This window comes from Rutidosis leptorrhynchoides, chromosome 7 (assembly GCF_046630445.1).
Source record: "Rutidosis leptorrhynchoides isolate AG116_Rl617_1_P2 chromosome 7, CSIRO_AGI_Rlap_v1, whole genome shotgun sequence".
In the NCBI taxonomy this organism is placed as follows: domain Eukaryota; kingdom Viridiplantae; phylum Streptophyta; class Magnoliopsida; order Asterales; family Asteraceae; genus Rutidosis; species Rutidosis leptorrhynchoides.
Genome location: NC_092339.1, coordinates 79,185,289 through 79,196,160, shown reverse-complemented (window position 1 = coordinate 79,196,160; position 10,872 = coordinate 79,185,289).

The following is a 10,872-nucleotide window of genomic DNA, read 5'->3' as shown; positions in this document are numbered from 1 at the left end:
TAAGTCCGGTTCGTTCCACAGGGAGATCTTTAAGCAAAGCTCAACGCTATATTAGTTTACTTTTATTAAAAATACAAATATATATATAAGTAATATTATTATTATAAAGGGGGGTTTTTACCGTTTAATGACCGGTTTGTCGATTTTAAAACTATAGTCGCAGTTAAAACCTAATGTAAAATATAAATACAAGACTTTAAATTAAAGCGTAAAGTAAATAACGATAATGAAATTGCGAATAATAAAAATGCGATAAAATTAAATTGCGATAATTAAAAAGTACGATAAATAAAAATGCGATAAAATAAATAAAAGTGCGATAATTAGAAGTGCAATTAAATATAAAATAAAGGAAATTAAATATGAAATAAAAGAATTATGCTTATTTAAACTTCCGTAATCATGATGTTTGACGTGTTGATTTTAGTTTTATGCCCATGGGTTAATTGTCCTTTGTCCTGGATTATTCAATATGTCCGTCTGGTTTTTGTCCATAACAGTCCATCAGTCATAAATATAAATTGCAAGTGTCCTTGTCAAATTATTATTATACCCGAAGATAAATATTCCAACTAATTGGGGATTCGAATTGTAACAAGGTTTTAATACTTTGTTTAATGAATACACCAGGTTATCGACTGCGTGTAAACCAAGGTTTTACTACTTTGTTAACAATTACACCAATTACCCTTGAATGTAATTTCACCCCTGTTTTAATTATTCTAGTGGCTATTAATCCATTCCCGTGTCCGGTTAAATGAACGATTATTCGTACATATAAATACCCCGCCCATCGTGTCCGATCGAGTGTATATGGTACTTTATAGGGACGCCCAATTGTAAATCTTTATATTAACATTAACAAACTTTCATTTAGTTAAACAAATATAAAGCCCATTAATAGCCCATAGTCTAGTTTCCACAAGTGTCGTTCTTTTGTCCAAACCCCAATTATGGTACAAAGCCCAATTACCCAATTTTAGTAATTAGTCCAACATCATGATTACTTCGTTTTAAACAAGCATAATAATAACTTAGCTACGAGACATTAATATAAAAAGGTAGAACATAACTTACAATGATTAAAAATAGCGTAGCGTTACACGGACAGAATTTCGACTTACACCCTTACAACATTCGCTAACATACCCTTATTATTAGAATTATAATTAAAATTAAAATATAAATTATAAATATAAATATATTACGTATATGAAGAGGAAGAGAAAAAAAGATGATGATTTTGATCAGAATTCGGGTTGATTTATAGCCAGGAATGATTTTTGGGGCTCCGCGACTCGCGGCCAAATAGCCTTCAAACTCCGCGAGTCGCGGAGAGGTATTTTCATTTCTGGCCCTTGGAGTTTCTGGCTGCCGACGGTTTTAATAATATATATATAATATATATATAATTAATATAATTAATTATATATTATATTATATTTATATACATAGTTAACTTGTAATTTTTAGTCCGTTGCGTCGAGCGTTAAGAGTTGACTCTGGTCCCGGTTCCGGTTTTTTGAACGTCCTTGCGTACAATTTAATATCTTGTACTTTGCGTTTTGAATCTTGTACTCTTGTGATTTCGAGACGTTTCTTATCAATAATTGGAACCTTTTTGATTGTCTTTTGTTCTTTTGAGCTTTTTGGTCGTTTGCGTCTTCAAATCGTCGAATCTGTCTTTTGTCTTCACCTTTTATTATTTAAACGAATATCACTTGTAAATAGAACAATTGCAACTAAAAGCTTGTCTTTCTTGAGGAATAATGCTATGAAATATATGTTCGTTTTTAGCATTATCAAATATTCCCACACTTGAGCGTTGCTTGTCCTCAAGCAATATCGTCTTGAAATACTAGAATCACTTCTTTATTCTTCACACTTTGTACATCAGTGATTTCTATACGGCGGTATAAACAATGGTAGTAACGATATGGTTTACAGTCCCACATGACTATAAAAATTTAGATCCATTAAGGAAATTGGATCTTTATGAAAACATTTGATCTTTTGAAAATTAAATCTAGTTTTTACCCTAGATAAGTTTTCCGGAATAACCCTTTACCGGTGTTTGCAAAATATTTTTGTGGGTTTGGTGGGTTTCAGATTTGAAAATTTTAGCTCAAAACTTGCGGTTTTGTGTCACCCACTTGCTAACCTTGTATTTGGAAAGCAACACGTCCAGTTTACTTGTTCCGTATATTACCTTTCGGCAAACTACCGTCCGGTTGTAAAGGAAAGCGTTGAACAAGCAACTGTTAAGGCAATGTCCCGTGACATGCTTTTAATTATGGTCTATAGCGTGTCGGATGCAATTACTATCCTTGGTAGGAGCAATAGTAAAAGCTCACCCTTATAATTTGTCGGTTTGGCACAAGGTCCTGTCTTTGACCATGCTATGCAACCACCGTTCTTACGGTTGACACCCGATTTGGTTCAGGTGACCTAATGAATTCCAGGTGAATTCCTAGGATTTTACGTTCAATGGTAATGAACGCATTGAAAATAGGGTTTTCAGAAAACAAATCGGTTTGTATTTTTGATCAAAATATTTTCTCGTTTAAGCTCGAGTTTAGATATCATTGAATTCCATGAGTTTGTAATTCTCAATCTTTAAGGTCAATCTCAAGGATTGAGTAATATCAGTCTTAAAAGCTGATTTTTAATCTTTAAGGAGATTATCCTTTCTGGGGATCTGATTCATTAGTCTTATCCAGCTAATTTGCACGGTGCCTCCCCATTGTACGAGATAAATCCTTCTCATGGTTAGGATAAATCTGACCACTTGGCGACCCTGTTTAATGCTGAGGTCCGTGGATTTCCTGCTGATTTTAGTGATGACTTTTCTAGATTTTTCGTCAACCTACAGCTGGTCTGAACGACAACTTCATGACCTAAATCAAGAAGCGCGTGTCTTTTTCGGAAGACTTTACTTCCTTTTAATGATGGAATTGATTCATCGTGTAGATCCATCTCTTCTTTTCTTTCATCGGGTAAAACAGTTTAGTTTAGTTCAAAGCAAAAGTATTTTCAGTTATTTGTTACAGATATATATGGCATATGTTAAAAATATCTTGGTAAATTTTCCCACACTTGGCTTTTTATTTTTCTTTTTATCGTCCTCTATTCCATTTTAAATGAATTTTAACATTTTAGTTTGTTTCTCAATTTATGTTCTTTCCGAGGTAACAATAATTTCGGTGTTAAAACCTAGTTTTATCGTTCATAAATGTGTATAAACATGATTTTAATTCATTTAATTGAAAATTTTGAAAAATTTTACTAGAATTGGGTAGTCAGTATATAAGACTAGGGCTGTTCTTTTTTTATCAGAGAGCACTAGATTCTAATACAACTACTGCTTTACTAGTATTTTTAATGGTAACCAAGTGTTTTATAAAAATTTTTAAAATCCGAAAGAATTTAACCCCTTCCCACACTTAAGATCTTGCAATGCCCTCATTTTGCAAGAAATCAGTAACAATTTAAATTATTGAGGGTGATTTGTGTGAAAATGATTAAATTTTTACCAAAGTTTCCAAATATATTGGCGTTTGTTTGCTGAATGATAAATGGTGCACGTCATTTGTTCATTCCGTCTTGTTGTTATTTCACATACATTTTGCATCATTGTCGTCAAAATTACTTGCTTTTGCTGAACTTAATGCCAGTCTTTGAAAACGCGTTGTTTTACCCTGTTTTGTGCATAAAATAGAATACATACAATACAAATATAATCATACATGCAATTTGAAATGGAACTTTGGCATCCCACTTTCAAACTATAAGAAAAATATTAGTACACAATAATAATAAAATATCCAACATTACATAAACATAATAAAATGTTAAGTGTTTAAAATAAAAATAAAAATTACCAACTTATCTCATCTCTACTGATCAGGAGGTGGGTTAGGAGGAAAATTAGGATATGGATCCCAATTCATGTTCGCGTCCGGGTTCCATGGCTGATTATAGGTGTACTGGTATGCTGCGTTATAATCATATGAATCATAGGGTGGTCTCATCTCTGGCTGATGTGCGGGATAGTATGCGGGTCGGGTCGGATAATACATCTCACCAGGCTGCAACTGGCTTATAATTTGGCGCTGATGATAATCCCATCGGCCATGCTCTCGTTGCCGGGAATGCTCGTAGTCATTCCGGCGTTGCCATGCCTCGTACTGCATATGCCTATCATAGTTCGTCATGTATTCATCCTCCATACGAATACCTAAATCAAGAGCAGTCTCCCGAACAACTCCTATAATGTTGTTCGCCTCCTCCATCTCGTCATCCGAACCTCTCTCTACCTGTCGCTGAGGTCCCTCGTATCGATGTACCCGACCACGTCTCATCAATAATACCCTTGCACCGTGATAAAGGTTTGAACTTATGGTTTCACCTCCGTCCTCTATTTCGTTCATTGGACCCCCTTGGTGCTTATCTACACCTAAATACTCTCCAATGAGAGTAATGAAAATACCACCACCTATAATACTCCCCGATTTCATCCCCGAAACTACATTAGCGAGATAATAACCAACACAATAGGGAATGTTAACGAAACTCCTCGGGTCTCTAATACACTTGAGGTAGAACAAATCGTTTACGGTCAATTTCTCCTTATTCCTACCCCTTTGTGTGATTGTGTTTGCTAAGAATCTATGAATCACCCGGAGTTCAGCTCTGTCTATATCTAAGTATGTATGATTTCCACTGGCGTGAAATTCATTAAAGTGTGACATACGCCTCCAGACAGCGTTAACATCAAATTCCCTATCTACCCTTTCTCCTTGGGCAATCAGGCTATTACAGTCGGGGCTCAAAAGTTCAGCAGGGGTGTAAATCTGTAAGGCCCTAGCTAAATCTATCATGGACATTCTGTACATGCGTCCACCTAACAGAAATCTAATAAAGCTTCTATCATCTATCCTCCTAACATCACTGTTCAACTTAATAGTACTAAGTAATTCTATACACCATTCCCTATATATGGTTCTACGAATGGAAAATAGACGCATCCAATCGTTAAACTGAGAATTACCATACCTTTGCACCAATAATTGCCGAATCGGTTCGGCAAGGTCAACTGTTTCCAAAGGTACCCAGTCAATTGCCCTTGGCATTTCAACAACCTTATTGTAGAGAATGTGCATGTTCTTTTGATAATCTGGATACTCTATCCAACATCGATCAAATCTCAGATTTGGGTGTAACTGATCTTCATTAATGTCTAAGCTCAGAATCCTTTGATGTGGAGCGAATTGACGAAACTGATTCACGAATAATTGATCTTGATCGTGATAAGGAATATGTTGCTCCTCCTGTTCTTCTTCTTCTTGTTGCATATGTTGTTCTTGTTCATGAAACATTTGCGGTTCGGGCTCTGGTTGCCTGGACGATGATGCTCCTGAACCTCCAGTATCGGCTTTCTGCAAAACACATTAAACACAAAATTTGTGCATCCTAATATGCATTAGTGTTAGCAAAATAATAACTTGAAACAATTATGATGACCTGTTCAATTTATAACACATTTTATACACATTTTCTTAACAATAACAATTCTACACTTTTACATACGAAAATGTGTACAATGTTTTATCACATTTAAACTCTTAAACATGTCAACAATAATCATTATAGCAATTAAACACTTGTTACATGGCATTCAAATCAAACTATTGCTCATTTTCATATTTTTGTCAAGTCTACACTTTGTCAAATAAGCCTATACGAAAAATGTACATCAAGTTCATAAGCATTTATCTCAAATAACATGCCAAAATAATCACTACTAGCAATGAAACAAGTTTCAAATGGCCTTTATATCAAATTATCCAAGTTCATGAATTTTTAGGCTTAAAAAGTCTACTTTAATTCTCAAAAACATGTTTAGGCTCAAAGTTTGGATCAATTAACTACCTAAACATGTTACACTACTTTAATTTAGCAACAATTCATGACAAAAATCGGCCATAACCTGTTTATATCAAAAAGCCCCAAATTGCTCAAGAACACAAACCCTAGATTCTTAAAAATTTGAAGTTTTTAGCTTCAATTCATGTTAAATAGCTTCTATCTAGGATATACATGCATAATATAACAACAATTTGGCTCTAATTACACCTAAATTTAACAAAATCAAAATATAAATTTTCTAGCTCAAGAACACAAAAATTCGAATTTAAAGAGATTAGGGGTGAAATCTTTACCTTTCTCCTGAAGGGGTTGAGACTACTGAATCTAGGCATGATTATTGTGAAGTTTTGCAAGAAATTTGGTAAAAAATGGCGGATTTTTGAGAGGATTTGGGAGAGTTTTCGTGTATATGTGTGTGTGTTGTGAATGAAGCAGAACTCGGCTGCCTTTTTGATCCTGTCCAGTTTTTTACAGCCATGCGAGTCGCATGGCTGCCTGCCCATCCCCATGCGACTCGCATGGGGGCCAATTTCCAGGTATTTTTGTTTTTTTTTTTTTTTTTTTTTTTTTTTTTTTTTTTTTATAAAAAGGTTATACTTTTAAAACATGAAATTTAATAAAATTTTAAAAATTTTGTTTCTTTTTAAGACGAGGTCGTTTCGGGACGATGCCCTAGTCCGTCCCTCGACAAAATTTTAAAATTTGTCTTTTTGTAGCGATTGTTTTAAAAGCTAAGATTTTTGGGTTTTTTTAATGTTTTTGGCATACTTTAAATCAATAAGATTAAAAATAATGATAATAAAAGTTCTCGTCCCTCCCTCGGGTAAAGCAATTTCGGTTCAAAGACCTAGTCTTCAACTTACGACGAATTTTAAAAATCATATTTTTAACTTAATGAGATAAAGTAAATTTTTTTTTTTAAATTTACACAACTTAAATATAAAATTCAAAATTAATATTAAAAATTCACACCAAACTCAAAATTTAAAATGCATAAAATTAAAATTTCATATTTAAAAAATTCACACCAAACTTAATTTAAAAATTCATAAATTCATACCAAACTTATATTAATTTTACAATTTTAAAAATATTGTTTTTACAAAGTTTACAATATTAATTTAAGATTTAAATATTAAGATTAAAAACATGGTAAAAATAAAATTGAAAATCTTTTTGTCTTTTTATCCCACTTTAATCAATCAAATATTATCAAAAATATGCGCCCCTCTTTTCGGTAAAGTAATTTCGGTTCCAAGACCTAATTTTAACTCATGACGAATTTTTGAAATATTTTGGGTTGATTGATTAAAGATATTTATACCTTAAGAATAAACGTTAAATTTCGCAGTGATGTAATAAATTTTTGAACGATATCAATAATTTCGGTCGCCAAACCTAATTTTATTTAATACCAATTTAATACTTTTTAGCGAACAAATTAGCATTTATTATCAAAAGGTTAAAAATAAAAATAAAAATAAAAACTGTACAGACATACCTGTGAAATAGATTTCTTAGTTATATGATCTATTGTATTCATAAGATAGTCGGTTTAATTGGTCTTCCATGGCTGCATAGGCGTAACCTCTAGCATTCATTGTCTTTTCTTCTAAACATATGAACGGTCCGTCTCTGCATAAAGTAACAAATTCGGTATTTGAATAGGTTTGATTATTTGAACATTTACCTCCATGTGACCATTTTCCGCATTTGTGACATTTTTCTAGGTGTCGTGCTCTTCTTTTCGCTGCGGATTTTGATTTTCCTTTACCAAATTGTAACTTATTATCTTCGCATCTGGATCCTTTTCTAACTCCGTCCATTCTTTCTCTGATTACTGATACTATTTCACTTGGTAGTATGTCATTATTTCTTTTAGTGATCAAAGCGTGTAGCATTAGACCATGGTTTAGTTCACAGGCAGTCTTCATTTTGTAAAAACCTAAAAAAAATAAAAATTCAGAATGGGGGGAGAAGACTAGTTCTTTAGGGTCTGCTAGGGAAAGACCATACGTGTTCCATTTTCGAGAACTACACGAAAACAGACAATCTAACTCTAACAGAAATACATATTATCCTTTAAAGACTTGATTCTCCCCACACTTAGTTAGCTGTGGTGTCGAAATTGTGATTAACTTCGTTGTCGACTTCCATCGGACCATGTATGTAATGTTTAACTCTGTGACCATTAACTTTAAATTCAATCCCATTTGAATTTATCAATTCTATCGTTCCGTATGGGAAAACTCTTTTGACTATGAATGGTCCAGACCATCTTGATTTCAATTTTCCAGGAAATAGCTTGAATCGTGAATTGAAAAGAAGAACTCTGTCTCCTTCTTTAAATTCCCTTGAACTTCTGATTCTTTTATCATGCCATTTCTTCGTTCTTTCTTTATAGATTAACGAATTTTCGTATGCTTCATGTCTTAATTCTTCTAATTCGTTTAGTTGACTTAATCGTAGACGTCCGGCTTCATGTAAATCAAGATTACATGTCTTCAAAGCCCAAAATGCTTTGTGTTCAATTTCTACTGGAAGATGACATGCTTTTCCATAAACAAGTCTAAAAGGTGTGGTTCCAATTGGAGTTTTGTAGGCTGTTCTAAAAGCCCAGAGTGCATCCTCCAATTTAATGGACCATTCCTTCGGATTTGATCCTACGGTTTTCTCTAGAATACGTTTTAAAGCTCGGTTGGTATTTTCAACTTGTCCACTTGTTTGTGGATGATATGCGGTGGAGATTTTATGAGTTACTCCATATCTTTTAAGAACTTTCTCAAGTTGATTATTACAGAAATGAGTACCCCGATCACTTATTAAAGCTTTCGGTGTTCCAAACCTTGCAAAAAGACGTTTTAAAAAGTTGACTACAACTCGTGCATCGTTAGTTGGGAGAGCTTGTGCTTCCGCCCATTTAGATACATAATCAATGGCTACGAGTATATATAGATTATTATGAGATTTTGGAAATGGACCCATAAAGTCAATACCCCAAATGTCAAATACTTCACATACTTGGATAACATTTTGTGGCATTTCATCACGTTGACTTATTTTTCCGGCCCTTTGACATGCATCACAGGATTTGCAAAGAAGGTGTGCGTCTTTGTAAATTGTAGGCCAATAGAATCCAGCTTCATAAACTTTTCTTGCTGTTAGTTGAGGCCCATAATGCCCTCCTGTTGGTCCTGTGTGACAATGGTTTAAAATTTTACTAGCTTCATCTCCAAATACGCATCGGCGTATTATTCCATCGGGACAACTTTTAAACAGATGTGGATCTTCCCAGAAATAGTGTTTTATATCACTGAAGAATTTCTTTCGTCTTTGGTACGATAATCCTTTTTCAAGGAATCCACAAACTAAGTAGTTTGCATAGTCTGCAAACCATGGGATTTCTTTATAATCTATCTTCAATAGATATTCATCAGGAAAGTTGTCTTGTATGGCCGATTCATTCAAAACTTCTAATTCGGGATTTTCAAGACGAGAAAGATGATCAGCGGCGAGATTTTCTGCTCCTCTTTTATCTCGGATTTCAATATCAAACTCTTGTAAGAGTAAGATCCATCGGATTAATCTTGGTTTAGCATCTTGTTTTGAAAATAGGTATCTAAGAGCAGAATGGTCGGTATAGACCACCGTTTTTGCTAGAACTAGATATGATCGAAATTTGTCAAAAGCAAAGACAATAGCAAGGAGTTCTTTTTCAGTAGTTGTATAGTTCGTTTGTGCTCCTTGTAATGTCTTACTAGCATAATATATAGGTTGAAATCGTTTTTCAATCCTTTGTCCTAAAACGGCTCCCATTGCAAAATCACTTGCATCGCACATTAGTTCAAATGGTAGATTCCAATTTGGTGTTATCATGATCGGCGCATTAGTGAGTTTTTCTTTAAGAATATTAAAAGATTTGATACATTCATCTGAAAAGATGAATGGCGCATCCTTTTCTAGGAGTTTATTCATAGGAGTGGCAATTTTAGAAAAATCTTTTATGAAACGTCGGTAAAAACCGGCATGCCCTAGAAAACTCCTAACTCCTCTAACATTGGTGGGATGTGGAAGTTTAGCAATTACATCTACTTTAGCTCTATCCACTTCAATTCCTTCTTTTGATATTTTATGTCCAAGAACGATGCCTTCTTTAACCATGAAATGGCATTTCTCCCAATTAAGTACTAGATTTGATTTTTCGCATCTAATTAGCATTCGTTCCAGATTAACTAGACATGATTTAAATGTATCACCGAAGACTGAAAAGTCATCCATGAATACTTCCATGCATTCTTCTATCATGTCGTGAAAAATCGCCATCATACACCTTTGAAAGGTTGCAGGGGCGTTACAAAGTCCAAATGGCATGCGTTTGTAAGCAAAAGTACCATAAGGGCACGTGAATGTGGTTTTCTCTTGATCTTCGGGTGCTATTGGAATTTGAAAATATCCGGAAAATCCATCTAGAAAACAATAGTAACTATTTCCGGCTAATCTTTCCAACATTTGATCTATGAAAGGTAAGGGAAAGTGATCTTTTCTGGTGGCGTCATTTAATTTTCTATAATCAATACATACACGCCATCCTGTTACAGTCCTAGTAGGAATAAGCTCATTTTTCTCATTTGTAATGACAGTCATGCCACCCTTCTTAGGCACGCATTGAACTGGGCTTACCCATGGACTATCAGAAATTGGATATATCAAACCTGCATCTAGCAGTTTAATAATCTCTTTCTTAACTACATCTTGCATATTAGGATTTAGTCTTCGTTGGCGTTGCACATACGTTTTATGACCTTCTTCCATAAGGATTTTATGTGTGCAATACGAAGGACTTATTCCTTTAATATCATGAATTTTCCATGCAATGGCTGGTTTATGAGCTTTCAACACAGAAATGAGTTGTGATTTCTCATTTTCAGTAAGAGAAGACGATAT